We start from the raw sequence: 17,792 nt of genomic DNA, 5'->3' as shown, positions 1-17,792 counted from the left end.
AGTTACTAGTTGGTTCCAATAGATGTCACTAGTACAGCTGCAACACATGCTGTGGAGAAAAAGTCCTGCAAACCAGCTGCAACAACTGAATCTGCTGCTTGCATCTGTTTTCCAGTTTATTTGCTTTGTTAATAAAGTTATATTCATCTTTGCGTGTTCCTCGAGACATATACAATACACCCGTGTCACATTAGTGCAGCGGTTGTCAACACTTCTCTAAGTTGTTGACAGCTCCAACATAAACCCGAGTGTCATCAAACCAGAGATCTTACAGAAAGGACAACATCCATAATATGGAAAAATAATCAATTATTATCATATATGAGATATATTTACACTGCTTTTGTTGATTCCCCAGAAGAGAGCTTGGTATTAAAACCAATTTCAACATCTCTGACAATGAATTAAAGGCTCCTTGATGAATCAAATGTAACTTAAAACAGTGAAGCTGTTGAAACAGAGCAAACAAGGACTCAAGTTTTCTTCCAGTGTACCCAAGCGTTCACATTGGATACGTGCACTGAGCAAATCAATTGGATACGGTTTGATTCAGTTGATGAACAGCGATCAAATCAGGAGACGAAACTAAAGAGCGCTTCCTGAGTAAACATAGATTCGATTGTACAGTTTGTGATCTAAAGTGGATTTTCTGTATAAAAGATACAGCATAAATATCTAAGAATCTATTCAGCAGCTAAAAAGCTCAAACTCTGCCGTCATTGTCTGTTGGAGGAATACGAGTTGATGTCAGCTGCCAATCACGTGAGACCTCATGTTGAACCGACTGTAGCTGTCTTTTGACACGGGACCTGGGGAGACCTCTACTAGATCTCTTTTTCTTTGTTTCTCTCGTTATCTATCGCTCTTTTGTGCCCTACATACACCCACATCCCTCCATCTCTCTCTCTCTCTGTCCCTCCCTCTCTCCCCCTCTGGTTCATCCATTCAAGGTTACGGCCACTGGAACAGGCTCTCCTGCAGCTGGAAACTCAAGATGGTTTAATCTAAACCTCAGGAAGCAGGATGGGAACCAGATGTAGTAAAAGAAAAAAAGAAAACAGGCAGAGGGCACATTTTATTCAGCTAGCACGAAGATCTCCAAAGGGCACTGTGCGAAGGGGAAGAGACGTTTCATTTTGGGTAGGAAATAAGTGTCTGCACAAGTGTTTGTACCAACCGACATCAGGCTTAAACTCAAAGGTTGGAGACTAGTGCTGCAACAAACAAATGTTTTCACTGTCGATTCATTTGTCGATTACTTTCTTGGTTAATCGATTAGTTGTTTCATTTGTAACATGTTCAAAAATGATTAAAAATGCAAGATGACGTCCTCAAATGTCTTGTTTTGTCCGTTATAATGATATTCAGTTTACTGTCATAGAGGAGAAGCAGGAAATATTCACATTTAAGACGCTGAATTTAAAGAAATTTGACAATTAATAAAATAAAAATACCCACAAAACCCTCGCTGTGTTCTCAGCTGTCACATCTTCCTTCCCTCTTTCTGAATATGGACTGAGCTTGAAGATTTAAGAGATGCTGGCTTGTTAGAGAGAAGTGGAAAATGAAGGGAAAGGACAGGTGAATGACTAACGCTCTCCACACCTTCAGGAAATACCATAGACATGCCGTTGGGCAAGGCACTTAACATAAATCCATGTTATAGCACAGTCCTGTTTTACAGGGTTCAAGTGGGAGAGTGGGGCTTTCTTTCCTTGTTAAAGCTTTGGCTGCAGCACAACACAGTCGAAGGCAAGACGGGACAAAACCCTGTAAGCTTAAATGAAACAGCCGCTTGCAAATGGACAAGAGAGGCCTTTCCCAAACAGTGAACCTGTGACGAGCTGATGGATTGTGGAAAACGTGATTGATGGTATCACTTCATTTTTTGATTCAGGCTAACTCATACAGTACATCAGCTTCATCTCAACATATTTGTTTTACTGCTCTGATCCACTTGTATTTATGCCACTTACAAGATGCTTACAAGTATGAACACTCGTGTCTGAGGTTTGGAAGATGGAGACAGAATGAAAGAGCCTGCCTTGTTCACAAAGACTATTTCTGACCATCGATGTATAGTAAGCCATAATTATACAGGTTATTAGTATATTTATAAGTAGAATAACGACTCCTGCAACTGTCTTTTACTGAGGATTTCACTGTGGCAAGTTTAGATTATAAGTTATTTTGAAAAGCAGACAGGAACACAACAATCTATAGATCCTCCCTTTATTGTCCTTCAACGTGACATTATAGACTTCTTCTGTATTTATACATTGACATCTTTTAAACTTATGTTATGTAAATGTTGTTTTATAGGGCATTTCTCACAATGGTTTATCTGCTGTGCCTGACATTATTCAGGTGATGAGAGTGACAACGATGCAGCTGCCTTGATTTCTCTTTATACAGTTTGACGTTTTACTTTCCAGCCGGTCAACTTCTGTTTATTTGTGTGAAGCATCCACAACCTCCTGAATGCAGCCGCTCATATTTAAACCACACACTTAGATCACTTTTGACAGGTTAATTCCTTGTTGACGTGACAAAGACAGAAGTGTGGGGTTGCATGAGGTGGGTCCAGGCTTTACCAGATGAACCGGCTGGTGATGGACATGGAGGAAATGGGTGGATTTTCACACTTCCTCTTTGCATCTCCTCTTCCTCTCCCTCCGCTCTTCTCACCTTTCCTCTCACCTCTCTGTGGTCACTTCTCTTGACATTTTCTCTCTTCTGCTTTATATTCTGCTCTCCTCTCCCCTCGACAGGGCACAGTCCAAATAAAGCCTGACAAAGGATTATTATCCACAAATATGTGGTGGAGCACAGTGGCTGCTCTAACACTGAGAAGGTGAGGCACCCTGCTGAGATGAGTTCCCCACCAAATGCAGGATTTCCATTAGCATTTATTTCAATGGCTGGTTTCATTATCCAGTGAGTCCACATACTGTTTCATAGGGCCCTTGCACCCTGCCAAGAAAAATGTCTGGTGGTTAATAAACACCAGACACGTGCTTGTAAATGCTGGCTGCTGCCTGAAAGGTGCCAGCTCCTCCATCGGCCGCTTTGGCAGGTCACCAGTATTTTGTTGGTGGAAAGCAAAAATGGTGCATTTCCAAACCGTCTGCTTTATTGTCTTAATGAATCAATTTTTACAATGATGGCCACCACTGTGTCACACATGTAGAAAATGTGCTGTGATATTACAGCCAAACTACATCATTAAAATGGATTCTCTAAATGTCAGCAGCAGATGGGAGACTGCTTGAAAAACTCTTTTTTGGAGCGCTGACTAGTTTATGCAGTTACCAAGATGACGATATGGGGATATAGTAGAAAGCTCCTGCAAGAGATTTTCAAAAAACACCTAAAGCCTTTGAGCCGCTTTGTTGATCTAATGCGTCTGAATGCTTCAGTCAATACTTGTGGTTTTAACAAGTCCAAAAGACTGGCTCTAACTCCAGAGCTGGGTCTGTTAAAGTAGATCTTGTTGTTATCTCTGGCCTGATGGGTTTTGTTAGACCCATACAACGCTGGAAGACACTGCGCAAAAGTTTATATGAAAAATAAATGGACTTCTGGATAGAAACCACGCTGCTGGAGAAACCACCAGGAATCGAATGAGACGACAAAGATTATGAGAAAGACAGCTAAAGAAACAAACAGAGAGGAGAAGAGATGATAGACGCAGAGTGAAAACGGGAAAAAGTCAGAGAATGACTGAGATGAAGACACAAAGCCTCGCTGCTGAAACACAGACTTTTCTGCTTTAATATTTGAGAAAAATACATTTTAACAAACCTAAACCTTTGAATCAGTCTGTTTACATTTTTCAGTGGGAGTCCTGGTCACGTTTTCACATTTTCCCTCAACGTGTTGCGTTACGTTGTGTGTGTGTGAGTGTGTTTATGTGTGTTTCCAAAACAAGTGTGTGAAGGTGGTGACCCAGTTTCTGTTGCCAGGTTTCTGGGGTTTTCTGTGGTGTGTTTCTCTAAACCACATGTGTCTGAGGTGGGAGGAGCTGACACTTGACAGAAGCCATGTGGTTCACATAAACACACACACGGAGAAAAACACACACAGGTAGATGTCGGACTACATGCGTGCACACAAATACAAACACAAAATATTTATAGGTAGTGAATAAAATACTGGAAGCATTATTATTGGTTTTCCAGGCACTACAAAGTCCTTTTTCTTTGGCTAGTTCCTTTTTTTAGTCCTTTAGAAGAAACACAATTTTAAATATCCCGATCCCGAGGCCTGATCCCCCGCTGAGAAGAAGGGACTGACATCAACGCACGGAGGGCTGGAATAGACCAGATAATGAACCAGTTTGCATGACATCTCATCCGATCTCCTCTGAAGGCAAAAGTGATTATAGCTCGTTAGAACTGCCATCCTCAAAGTCAGGGCGGAAAGCCTGCCATCACAGAGACGTGAGAAGAGATGCAAGACTCATTCAAATAGGAAAAACAGCGCAAACTTCTGGTCCTCGGAGGCGGTCATGGTGTTGGACTTTAACTCTGATTAAAGAGAGACAGAAGCTGTGTGAAGAATAAAAGTTCAAACCACGTTTTCTTTCTTATATCAGCATACCCTGCTAATCGCTACATGAAGTGGGCTAGCTTGTGGGTTTGTTGGTTTTGGAAAGTTAGCAAAATCCTACACTGTAACCGTGGTTTCATCAATGCTCAACACAAGCACTTAGTTTGAATAGAAAAAAAAATAGTCAACTATGTTTAGTCTAGTTGAACTAAACAAATTTAAAAAAATGTAATAATAGAGTAAGATTTATACAAGTGGGCAAAAACGTCTCCAGCTAAAAGGGTTCTGGAGGCTTTTTTCTGCCCTGTGGTCGTCTCACATTTGCTGTTATGATGGTTAAGACTAAAAATATGCAATTCTGTTAAATTAAACAGGAATATATCCCACAACACTGGAGAGTTTATCCAGTCATTACAGTGTACCCCCCTGCCAGTTACACAGGCGTATTAAAACTCAGCATGAGGTTTAAAGACATTTTAGATGCTCATTTTACATAATTGCAACTTCAACCTCAAAACAAGAGCCTGTTTACATCGACTTTATTTGTCTTTCCAAACTAAAACCAAACCAGCTTTGTTCAACTTAACCCCAGTCACATTTCCAAGAAACACTTAAACATCTGAGAAGCATCCAGTGTTGTCTGTGAACAAATCAAGAGAAGCATTCTTCTAGGAATCAGTGAATAAATTCAGATCACATGGCAGTGATTCACTCCGTCATAGATTAATAACAGCCTGTTTTCCGAACACTGATCCAGGAAGCTGTTTGAGAGACGACTCCTTCACATGACTTAGGAGTGTTAAGGCCAATGCAGATGATCTTCCATTTTACAAAACGGGGAAATACAAGGGAGACAGACAGGCGCGCAGCCAGGATAAATGGCTGCATGTCAGTAAGTGTAGAGATCCAGGAATATGCATTCATCCTGCAACTGTAGTGCAATGGGACCACAAGATTATCTAAGCAGGTGCATTACGGCATGCAGGGTCAATACGAGGGGTTGACTGGTTTGGTTTTTATCAGGGTTAATGCTGATTATTAGCAATCAAGAAGACAGGTAACCAATATTTGAAGCTAACATATATTGGCAGAAAAAATTTAAACCTTGGTCCAAAACAACATTTAAACTTCACACACAATTTTATTAAGTGGAGAACTTTTAAAGGTTGCAAGACACATCTCTCTGAAGCAAGAGGTGATGTTCCTGGGGTCTTGGGTCATTTTGTGTATTACCATCAGAACCCCTTCGCCCAGGTGACCCAGCCTGGGTGGATCGAGTCCCGGATTGCATCCCAGCAGCAACAAGCCTCTGGCCTTCCGTCTTCATCCAAAACTACTTGATGGCTTCCTCTGGGGTTTCATTGTTTCATTGTTTGCAGAGTTAGCAGGCCCTGAAAACCTGCAGCAGCCCACTTCAGTGTTCGCAGCAGCCTCCGCTTCTGTACTGCTCCCCCAGCTCCTTGTATCTGGTGAACTTCCTCTCCTGAGCCTCCATCAAGTGTTCTTCCCAGGGCGCTACCAGTTCCCACGTGATCTGAGAAGATGAACATATCTGGGCGGAGTGTTGTTTGTCGAATATAAGCAGGAAACTTTAGATGTTTTCCTAAAATCCATTCTCAGCTGCCAGTCTGGGGCTTTGGAAAGAAGTCTTGTCTGTGGAGGTGACGTTTCCTTCCTGCAGTGAAATGAATGGTCTTGGTGACCACTTCTGCAACTGCCCTGAGCACCTGGTCATGGCATTAGTGGTAGCGGCTGTTGGCAAAGACTCTGAGTGGACCCTCTTCCAGCACAAAGAGGGCAGGGAGACATTTCTCCTGCCCATTAGTAAGGTGTCATCGACAGCTTGGACCAGGAATCTGACGCAGGGAAGATCAAGCTAATATCTTGCTGACCTGTACCTCTGATCACACTCCACTTTCTGCCTTTGCTGACCTTCATGATAGCTGCTGATACTTTGGAGTACTGCCTGGAGTCTCTGTACTGCATCGCCTCTATTGCTCCTGTCATCACAAAGTCTTCTGCGAGGCTGCTAAAGGGGAGATGTAGGGTTTTCGGTGGACACGTAATGAGCATTAGCTGCTGATCTTCTCCTCCAGGGCTTCTACAGTTGCAGATTTGTACACCTTAGTAAGCCAGGCCTCAAGTTGTCTTTCCACTATTTTCCTCTCATAAGCACAAGGATCCCTGACATCAGTGGTTTAAAGCTCATCCTTGCCCCTGAGATGAGCATCTCAAGCCCTTGTAAGATACCAGGGACTCAACATTAGTCGTCCTCGAAATTGCCCCCCTCATTTGTCTTCCTCACTGGCTCTTTCTGTAATAGTGTGATCTTCTTGACTCGTCTCTTAAATAACATCTTCCACATCCTTCAGCCATTCTCTGACCGTAGTCCATATACCACCAGAGGATATAACAAGGATCTAAGAGTCATGCCAGCACCAGTTTTTGTTTTGCGCTGAGAAACATATGATCAGGCTTTCCCTCATGAAGTGTTCATTTGCAGCACATGGAGCTGCATCGATGAGGTTGCCTCGATTAGGCTGTAGTCTGGCCTCTCTCCTTAATGTCCCTCAGATGCCGCCAAAAAGCTGTTCTGCTGTGGCCACGAAGTGCTTAGAGCCAACATCAGAGACCACTGTGAATGTCTGACTGTCCATGACCATAATTTCAGGATTTAGTTTGTACATTAGTTTAGATCTGCACCATTTGGCTTCTTTCTTTGTTTTTTTGCAGGCTGAGATGAAGTCATTGTCCCCCATCGAGAATCAGTTTTCTGTTTCTTCCGTGTTGTTTTCATAAAACACACGTTGATGAATCCCAAGATGGGACCACAGATTTGAGGAATTTGTACTTAATTTTACCTTCTAACGTTCAAAACGTCTCACATTAACACCTAAATGTGAGCAAACAGCTGCCGTTAAAGAATCATAGTCATGTGGTGCTGCATTAAATTTTATTTCTGCTGTCATTAACCTCCCAGCATGTCTCCCAGAGAAAAAGGCAGACAGGTACAGGAACAGGGAGTCTTCCTCTAAATCTCCCCCCTCAGCTGTCAGATTCCTGGTTAGCAGTTTTCACATCCGTCATCATTATTTCATTAAAAGAGAAACCTGAGCGATGCCAGCTGGCGAGGCCATTTACACAGATTATTGTACTGTAACTGCTCACACCTATGAAAACAAAGTGAGGACCTTAATACCCTGTCAAGACGTCACAGGAAACCAGAGGTAGGAAGAAACAGATTATGGTGTTACAGTAATCTTGTTAAAAAATAATAACTCTTATCTCACCGTAATATTTCACAGATACAGGAGAGAAAGAACAGATTCCAGGTTTATACAAGTGGGAATTAAAGAAAGAAAGAAGAAAAGTATAATCTCACACTGTAATTTAAATAATTGTTGATAATCCATTGAGGAAGGCACACGTTTAAAACTAAACACCTGAAGGATATAGAAGAAAAGGCTACACAGTAACCAAGGTGGGAAAGAAAGCTACATTTATTTTATTTGTCGGCCAAAGTGGCTCTAAAATAAATCAGAAGCTAAGTTGTTAAATGTTACATTCATTATTCTTTTTGGGAAGAAACTCTGTATCTCTTTTACAGCTTTTTATTCACCAAGAACAACTAAAAAATGTCAGTGTGCATCCACTGTTCCTATTAGTGCTAATAAAGGCTACACAGAACTGAACTCACAGCTTTTTACTCCATTTTCCCTTGAACTTTCTTCAAATGTCAACATGAATCAAGGCAAATGCTTTTTTGGCACAATGACGTCTCAGTAATACATAAAAAGGTTACAAAATAAATTGGCCAGAACCAACTCTGGCAGCGCTGCACATACTCAAATGAGAAAGTAATTTCACCTCGATTGTTGGGGGCATTCTCAAGTTAAGCGAGGAAACTTTTCGCTAAAAGGTCAAGTGCTCAAATCTGTGATCGACTCTTTGACAGCTGAAAGCTCTCTGGCCTACTTCTGTGTCTTACTGCATTCTCCAGGATACTCTTGTTGATCTATACTGACACAAAGTATTACAAACTTATCATTTGTAACACAAAGACCCAATGCATCAGTGTACACCCCAGCACAGACTGATCACTGGGTTTTTTAACTTTGTTTTTTGTTTTGTTTCACTGGCTCCCTCTGAGTCATGTGGGGCCATCTGTAATAAATTATAGAGTAATACATCTCTATTGGCATGCATAATGCAAAGCGACACCTACTATCTGAAGGGCTATTTCCACTAAGTTATTTGCAATTATAATTTACCATTACATACAACAAGAAACATGCTCTCGTGTTTTATAACAAAATAACGACTCTTCTGGGCCTCTGTGAGGATGTAACATTGTTTGTTCTGCATTTGCTGGTTCTTTTTTCCAAACAACTGCTGAGAGCAACAAGCTCGTAATATTCAAAGATATGTTTTCACTACTGTATAATCACCTGCGATTGTGTTTTTGTTACCTTTCAATGAGCCTTTTACCTACAGGCAGAGTCCACCAGGTGTTTCTACAGTAGCCCAGCACAGACAAATCAAACACTGGCTCAAGAGAGGGCTTTACGTTTTTCAAATTTTTTAGCAGCCACCATGAGGGAAAGTGAGGCGAGGGGTGTTCAGTTGGTTGATGTCTGCAATCTCACTGCTAGATGCCACTAAATTAAACACTTTAAGGTTTTAAAAGACTCTTTCAGAAACTTGCTGGAGATGCCACAGAGACTATAAAGATGACGAGCCACAGACACGCCTTGCTGTCAGTTTAATGCTAAATGTTAAACTATAATTCAGAGTGACAAGTGTGGTCTACTGTCTCTCAAGTGCCTTGCACTGCCCCGTTGTACCACCTGAGGTGCTACTGAATTTCTGCAGAAAGGTCACCAACACAGATCTCTTTATATTTATTACACCTGGCAGTTTCAGTGACTGTGATATTTACGGGCACCTACTTTGATTCACTCCATGTATGTGTATGTGTTTGTGTGATTGCCTCAATGCTCAATTATCCAGTTTCAGCCCGTCCAAATCACTGACGGCAGAAAGCGATTTATTGAGTGAGCTGAGTGAGGGATCAGTGGTTTCACCTGGATTCACCTGGTCAACCAGTTTCATGGATAGTTTGTTTTCTGTATTTGGTGAATGGCTGTGTTCTTAGGAATCGCAGGATTTCTGGAAAGCTGAGCAGCATTAATGGCTCCACAGAGAGGGACAGTAAATCCCTGAACAGAGAGGGACACCAGAAACACAGGATGAATTTCCTGGCTGACTTACTGAAAGCTGATAAGGTGTGTGAGTGTGTGACAGCTTCTAGTGTGTCGCTACACTTAAGGGGTGTGCATGTATATGCTGTGTGTATTAAAGTCTCTGGTGTCTTGTCCTGCAATAATGCCTTGAAGAAATGTCTGTATTTTTATGAGATTTCATGACTGTGTGTGAATGGGTCTGTACTTCTTCTGCAGAGCAATTCTCCCCTCACATAATAACAAAAACAGAAAGCCTATAAATTCTTTTTTGCGCAGACATCTGGTCCAATATCAAACCACATCTTCACTGAAGGTTTCTGAATGTGTTCTTGCATTTTTATTCACCCTGATCTATATTCATAAGCGTAGTCGTGTCAGTGTGAGTGCATGAAAATTACCTGATATCTGTTGTTTTGCATAGACGGTACTTTGCCCAATGTCATCACAGCTAGTCAATCAGGCTCTGAGTTGCAGAACTAACTGGCCGCAGTTTCATAAGCCAACAGGTTGACTTAGGACAAAGCATCACTGTTCAAGTGTCGTTATGCAACGCCTCAGTCCTGTGGAAATCTTACATTTTCACCTTGACTTTAAAGCTGACATCATCCTCCAACATGCTGAGGGAGTGATATGACCTTTATGTCTGTGGAAACCATTCAAAGCCAATTGTAGAATATTTTTTACAAATCTGTTAGCGTCACCTGGAAAATGAGAATCGGTTTTCTCTTTCTCCAGCACTGCGAAACTTCTTGACAAGTCATTTAGTGTAACGTTGAGTTTTAAAATCTTATTTCTCCAAAAAACCAGGGAGGCAAAAGCTTCCAGAGGGGTGAGGTAATTTTTTTTTTACTAAAGCAAACCTGGTTGTTTAAGCAATTTTCAAGTGATATTATCTTGATACCTCTGCAGTGATATCATCACCTATTTGACAAGGTCATTACTTGTGTAAGAACATTCCTAGACGTGCATTGGAAACCAGTGAAACTCTCACATTTTCACCTTTATTCAAGGAAGATAGATTTTAAGATAGATGTTTTTTTGCAGGGTGAAAAGTATACGTCTTCAGAGATTTGAGGTTTACTTTTGACTGCAGTGATAATTTAATATCCTCCACTGTCTCTTCATTTCCAAGCTATTAGTAACTCATCTGCATCGAAGCCTGACAGCTGGACGGACTTCAGTCCAACTGATTTCTCTTCCAACAATCACAAGTCAAAGCACAGAGCACCTTATAATGGCTTTTTCTCAGTTGTTGGTATCCTCAGTATCAAGTATTTCACTTAGTTATACAGTGTGAGGTAAGATTAGAGGACAAATGCTCAAAGTGCATCTCTGGCTATTTGCTCAATGTCTTGTTCTCCAAAATACACTTTTTTAATTCTAATTCATCTTATCTTATCTCATCTTAACTAATTTAAGAAACATTGATGTTTATTTTATCAGTAGCTTTTCTGCAGTTCCACCACGGCAGTGCTCAAGATATTAACTTCCTTCATGACTATCACAGATGTTACATCTACATAAACCCATCTTCTATATCGTTGATATACATTTTCACCAGTTTAACCCTATTTTCTGTGCTGTTTTCAAAGACAAGATTTTATATTTATATCAACACTTACAAATTCCCTCTCGTGTATCCAGAAGGGGATGGTATCCTTTGGGTTTCTTTGTTTCTGAATAAAAACTGGTAGTGATAGCAATTTATTTAAATGACCTGCATGCAAATAAAGTGAAAGATATCAAAATAATAATCGGATTTCATTATTATTATTGTTAAATTATGAGCTCTAATTGTTTGATCCAGGGTGGCAGAGTGACTGTACAAGTTTTATATTCTTCTTTGATAAAAAAAACAAAAGAAAATCTGATCTGTTATCCATCCATATTTACATAACAGAGTCACCAGTGATTAACCTGACCCCAGGCGTATTTTACTCATATTTTTTGAATGATCATTTTCGTTATTGATGTCGACTCTCAATCCCCTTGCTAGTTTTTCATCATCAGATACGAGGTAAGACCTTCTCATGATTATACCTGGAACCCCTGATGGTTTTACAATGCAGCTACATGAAAACACGACAGCGTATCAACTTCCTATCTATCTATAGCATGAGTGGAAAAACAGAGCGATCCACCATCAGTCTGTCTGTGTGTGTCCATACAGAGCAGTGAGCTCCTTCCAACAGCCTGTCAAAACTGATGTTACACCTACACGTAAGAGATGTTATGTGACATTATACATGTGTCTGAGGGATGATCAGTGAGCAAAGACTCATCATCTGAAAACTGAAGTTATGTCCGATGTCCAGTCTAGATATGATGGCCATCCAACTAACAGACAATTAAATGACAGGCTAGTTTTTACACTAACTGCATTAGCCTGTTAGCATCATAAGGAACAATTAAAATCTCGCAACACAGAAAAAACAGAAAATGGAGCGAATAAACTCGAGGCTACACAAAGTGTAGTTTCGTCAGAAGTTGGCAGTGAAGACTACATTATGCCTGACTGTAATAAACAGAGTAGAAGAAGTATGTTGCAGATGTGTTGCCAACTGCCACTAAACCTCGAACAAGAAGAAACAAATGGAGCTGCCTTGGCCATCAACAAGAGAAAAATGGAGGGAGGAGGAATCTGGGAGGACACTGACAGCAGTAACAAGTTGCTACTCTTCTTCTCTTGGAGAGGAAATAACTGTAGTAAATGTTTGCTATGTCAAAATGTATTCAGAGGTCTTTCCATCACGATTAAATGCATTAACACTGTTTTAAAAAAGGAAAAACCACCTGGAGCCAAAGCAAAGTTTTTGGGGGTTTCCATCAACCTTTTCTAATACGATACTTCAAAATGAACATAAACATATATTGATGGAAACATGGCTATTGACCTTTACATTTATTTATATGTTTACAGCAGTGACAAACATCTGCAACATCTCTCACTGGAAACATTGAAACAGCCAAACAACAACATACAGATATTATCAAGATGCTTTTCTGAATATACTAAATGGAAACTTCTGGGTCGAGTTTTGAGTGTTTAACCCATTAACTTTGTCCTTGATGTTACTAATTGGCCTCAATCCTCAAAACGGCATTTAATCATGCAGAGGCAATCTCCAGTCAAGGCCTCTGTGTACAGGACATACAAACCCTGATGGTTTTACCACATCGTGTGCAGAAGAAGCATCAGTCGACTCCAGCTAAAATCCTTCGATTACATAATGAGAATGGATGAGAAAAAAACAGACATTACCCAGAATATGTTGTAAAACTATTAAAATGGCAGGTTTCTGACTTGTTCTGATAACCTGCTGAGTTTTGGATTTGTTTTATCTTTCCAGGGTGAACTATAAACCTGTAAACCTAGTTAACTGTGTTTTACTCTACCACTTTAGTTTTATTGTTGCCAGTAAATTACAGTAAACTGAACAAGTTGCTCAGGAAGGGGAACAACTTGGTAGAATTTGGGGGATTTGTTGTGCGAGCTTTGTATTTAAAAATCACTAAGTATGTTATCAGTATTATTGTATATTATGCTATGGTTGGTTGATGTATGTCTGTTGGTTGGTTGGTCATCTCTGCAACTATTGGATCAAATGCCATAAAATGTGGTATTTTTGGTGCATTCATGGTCCACAGACGATGGATAACTAACTTTAGGGATCTCCTGACTTTTCCATTAGGTTGATATTGGTGCTTTTTTAATGAAATGTGATGAAACACATTCAGGATAAAAGTTACAACTTTGGAGATAAGTTTCATCTCTGCATCTATATCCATCCTCAATTTAAACAAACATATCAACTGAACATATCACAGGATGCCACGCTGCCTCCTATTCATCGAAACCACGTACATGGGAAGCAACACCAAGCAAACTCTCAGAGGAAGTAGAGTATTTTGCCAGTGCTGCATATCTATATAGGAAAACACACGCCTACAGTAGCTTTACTCTTAGTTGTGGTTATGTAAGTGTAATAACCCTTATTTATGGGTGTTTGGGGTTTGTTTTGACACTGCAGCACAGATGTACTGGTGTCTATCCAGCGGTGAAGTTTATGGGCCTAGCCTGTCACTGTCTGGCGGTGTTTTGGTTCTGGGGGAGTGTTTGTCTGTCTAGCCGCTGTTGTTCTCAGATGACAGAGAGGTGAGATGCTGACCAGGATTCAAAGTGTTTCTGATAGTGTTGCAACATGGCGAGATGCCCTGCAGATAGAGCAACTCATACCAAAAAGGTTGCATGTTTGATTCCCAAAGAAACATGTGGCCTTTTACATGAGACTCTCTATTTATAAAACCAACAACGTGCATGCAATGACAGGTGTGAAAGATTAAAGTGTGTGTGTTTTGTTCATTTCAAAATGCATCTATTGAATTGTTGCCATTTGTAGCTTTTCAGTTTGACCTGGTCATGATGCAACACTTTCATGAGGAAAGCCAGACATGCAAATGCTTCTTATTTGTGCTTCCCAGTCAGAATCAATCATTAAACACGAGTATCAAAGCTTTGAGTTTAAGTCGTCACTGCAGCTGCTGCACAAGCAGGACGGGTGTTCGGTTTTGTTGTTAAACTCAATGAAGTGAAGCTGCTGTTTAGCTGCAGGAGGTGAAGTAAAGCAACTTAATGAATTCAATATTTAGAGGTTAAAGTCACGCTCTAGTTCAGATACGTCAGTTTTCACATTTGTACAATTAGCCAGTTATGCCAGAGAAAAATCTGCTAAAGGTCTTAATGTTCAGATACGACCTGCTTTATACTTTTAAAAAATCACCCCTGGGAGATTTCCAGTGTAAACACAGTCTTCTCCTATTGACGATGGACCTGCTCCACCAGACCAGTTGGGACCTCAGTTGCTTAGAAAGTGGAAACTGTTTCTTCTTAACTCCGTCCAGGATGTAAATGAGTGACTTTCCAGCCTCAAGTCTGATGGTCTGACTTCAAGCTTACTGGGTTTATAATACATTTTAGAATTAGTGACAGGTTTAGTAAAACCCCTCACTGAGTCCTGAATGTAACTTTAAAAGAAACATTTGTTGTTTCAAATATCAATTAAACGGTTTTGTATGATGAACTTGACTCGGCTCTGTTGGCTGTAATCAGTTAGAAGACGACACGTTTACGCTCCAAGTCCGAGGTGTAAACTTGTGAAAGTATGAAGCAGGTTTTGTTTCTGAAAAATGATGCATGAAACCTTTTTCAGCAACAAAAGTAGCTAAAAAAAACATGAAATATGCTTGTTTTAGGTATTCAAAATATTTTTGATTCAAACAGCCATTGTGCAATGTTTTTCCAACAAAACATTACACAATGGCTGAACAGAGTATCACATCTCCATTCCAGGTATTCTAGCTTCAGAGAATTGTTGACATGCTTATCACACTTAAACACACAATAACGTCTGTTCACAAAAGATCAGTGCACCGGATGAGGTCAGAATGACCTGGGAGAATCATATTTTTCTCCCACAGTCGTGATGCGATAAAAATTTGGGGGATTTTCTCACTTTAATCATAACAACCCAGCAGCATCACACTTTGCTTTTGCCTCTTCCAAGTTTTGCAAAGGTTAAGTAAATGAAAAGCAATCCTGCAGGATGTTAATGAACATGCAGAGAGATTTCCACAACACCACCGTCTTCCTGTAGTTCAAACATCTTTTCAATCACCCTTCAGTGCATCAACGGTTGCATGTTTCAGCTTTAAACTGTACGAACAACTGGCTAACAAGATGAAAAAAGCCAGACTTCATTTAATTGGGACTTTACATCGCATGCTTTCTTTTAAAGCAGAGAATTACAACGTGTCAATACCGCAGCCTTGGGCCGGTTGCTCCCACTTCCTCCATGTCAACAGAACACACATGGAGAAAACCAAAACCGGCTTTATCACAGTTTTCTTCTTCTGTGGAAACACATTTTGGCACTTTTGCAACCTGACAAAATTGGACCACACCTTGTGGTGACCAGAGCGCCGTATTTCAAGTTAAAACTTTGAAGAGTGAAACCTGCACTGAAGACTACTGTGCTGGAAAACTGATCTCTCATTTAAAGTTTTTTTCTATCTTTTCCCTTTTTTTGTTTGCGAAGGGGCCCTGTAAATCATGTCCTTTATACCTCCGGCCGGGGGTTCACAGCCTCACCGCAGGGTGGGAGGAGAGCATGATGGGAAAAACATGACGGGATCTCACTTTAGCGGGTCAGAGAAAGAGACAGAGAGGAAGAAAAAGGGCAAAAGCGAGTGAGGGGCTGTGAAGGAGGTTAGGATGATCTGTCTACACTGGATGAGAGAGAGAGACGTAGAGACAGTAGGGGGTAAAATATTGAAATCTAGTGAGACAGAGAATGAGACATAAAGGGAGAAGAATATGAAGACATAAAACCGCAGTAACGGCAATAAAAATCAGACTCGCTATTTCAAAACATTTTTAAGCAACCAGCAAGGTTGAGACCCGATTCCTCACTCGTCATGAGAACACAATAAAACGCAATAAAAAATGTAAATATGTGATAGAAATGACAGGCCTCTTCAGTTATTAGCACTGGGTAAGAGAAAGGCTGCAGTTGCAAATATAAAAGTGAAAGCTCCTTTCTAAAAGGGCCCATCAGAAAAAAAGTTCTTTGACCTATTTTGGGGCCCGACTAGTTTAAAAAGCTGCGGAAAGAGTTTTAAGAAGTCGAACATACGGAGAACAATGTCTCAAAAATACTGTGAGGTGAAACGGACGGGTGCATGCTGGTGTTCTGAAAACAACAGGATGTTACTGCAGTTTGTCCCACTTACCAACACACTCAGCAGTATTGTAGCAGTGATACACAACTAATGGAGCCAATTAAGGTGCTTTTAAACTTTAAACACCTGATTTCTGGGACTTCTGTACTTCTGTATGTCAAGCCTTGGTCAAATTTGACCAGACATGATAGAATTAGGTTTGTTGTTCTGTGGATGTCATTATCTCCAGTGTCCCACATGAATTAACGTCCCTGAATCAGCTTATAAATCATAGAAAAATGGCTCCAGAACTTGCCTGAGAATCAGCATGTTTTTAAGTTTTCTTCAGTATGTGACGAATCCAGTGACACCTGTCTGTACACCTCGGGTTACACTGCAAGATGAAAGTGCTAAATGCTAATTCTGCACTTTTACTGGTGCCATTTTGCCAACATTTTAACGAATGTAGCCACAAAAAATGTGGCTCAAGCTTCAACCCACAGAAATAACTCACTGAATCCATGGCACAGTTGTCTTGATATTATTGGATGGGGTCAGACTTTTAAAACCCCTACTTGGTTCCCGACCAAGCTCAAGCTCTCTATGAAGATCAACCAATAAGTCTGGTAACCATTAGCGCTCTGCTCCAGTAGCCTATTTACCGAAGCCAACAGTGACGGCTCACTCACCGCCATCAGATCTGTTGCCTCTCTCCTCCACATGACCTCTTCATGGCCACTTTGTGTTGCTCATGTGCAAATCTTCTTTGTGCAGGTTTTATAGACTTTTCTACTAAAACTGAGCAACGGTTCCAACTGCTCAGAAAATCCTCATGAAAGACACGAGACCGATTGAGAGGAAGCAAGAAAAAGCAAACTCAGCAGATGTGATTTCCTAAAGTTGAGTTTATATGCGTGGTGTTTTAATACTCTGCGGTCACCTAATACCCCGGAGCTGTTCATCCATAATTCCTCGATATAAATTTGGTCTCGACATCTAATATTGGCTTGTCTGCCGATGGTGGGTTTTGATGATTGATGGCACGAACATTCAACAAAGTCAGTTACAATAGCAGCAGTCTGCTTCTGTGGAGTCAAACAGCAGGACTCAGATAATGTATCGTCACAGGGTTGAGGCAGGTCAGACAGTTCATGTGATTGAATTCCTATACAACCAACATTATGAGAAGTCGATACTAAGGTCAACACTTTACGTCAGACGTGCAAAATATTAATTTAACATTGAAGACAGAAGCACAGCTGTAACCACAGAAAAGCTCTA

General features: G+C 40.7%; 1 protein-coding gene across 1 annotated transcript in view; it reads right to left on the bottom strand.

Moving 5' to 3' along the window:
• Nucleotides 1-17,792, bottom strand: part of maea (macrophage erythroblast attacher, E3 ubiquitin ligase) — an 84,470-nt gene that overhangs the window by 49,203 nt on the left and 17,475 nt on the right. The gene's annotated exons all lie outside the window — the stretch shown is intronic.

This window comes from Pagrus pagrus (genome assembly GCF_965226575.1).
Source record: "Pagrus pagrus genome assembly, chromosome: 5".
Lineage (NCBI taxonomy): Eukaryota > Metazoa > Chordata > Actinopteri > Spariformes > Sparidae > Pagrus > Pagrus pagrus.
Note: the sequence above shows the minus strand (reverse complement) of the source record. Positions and strands in the feature narration are given on the sequence as shown.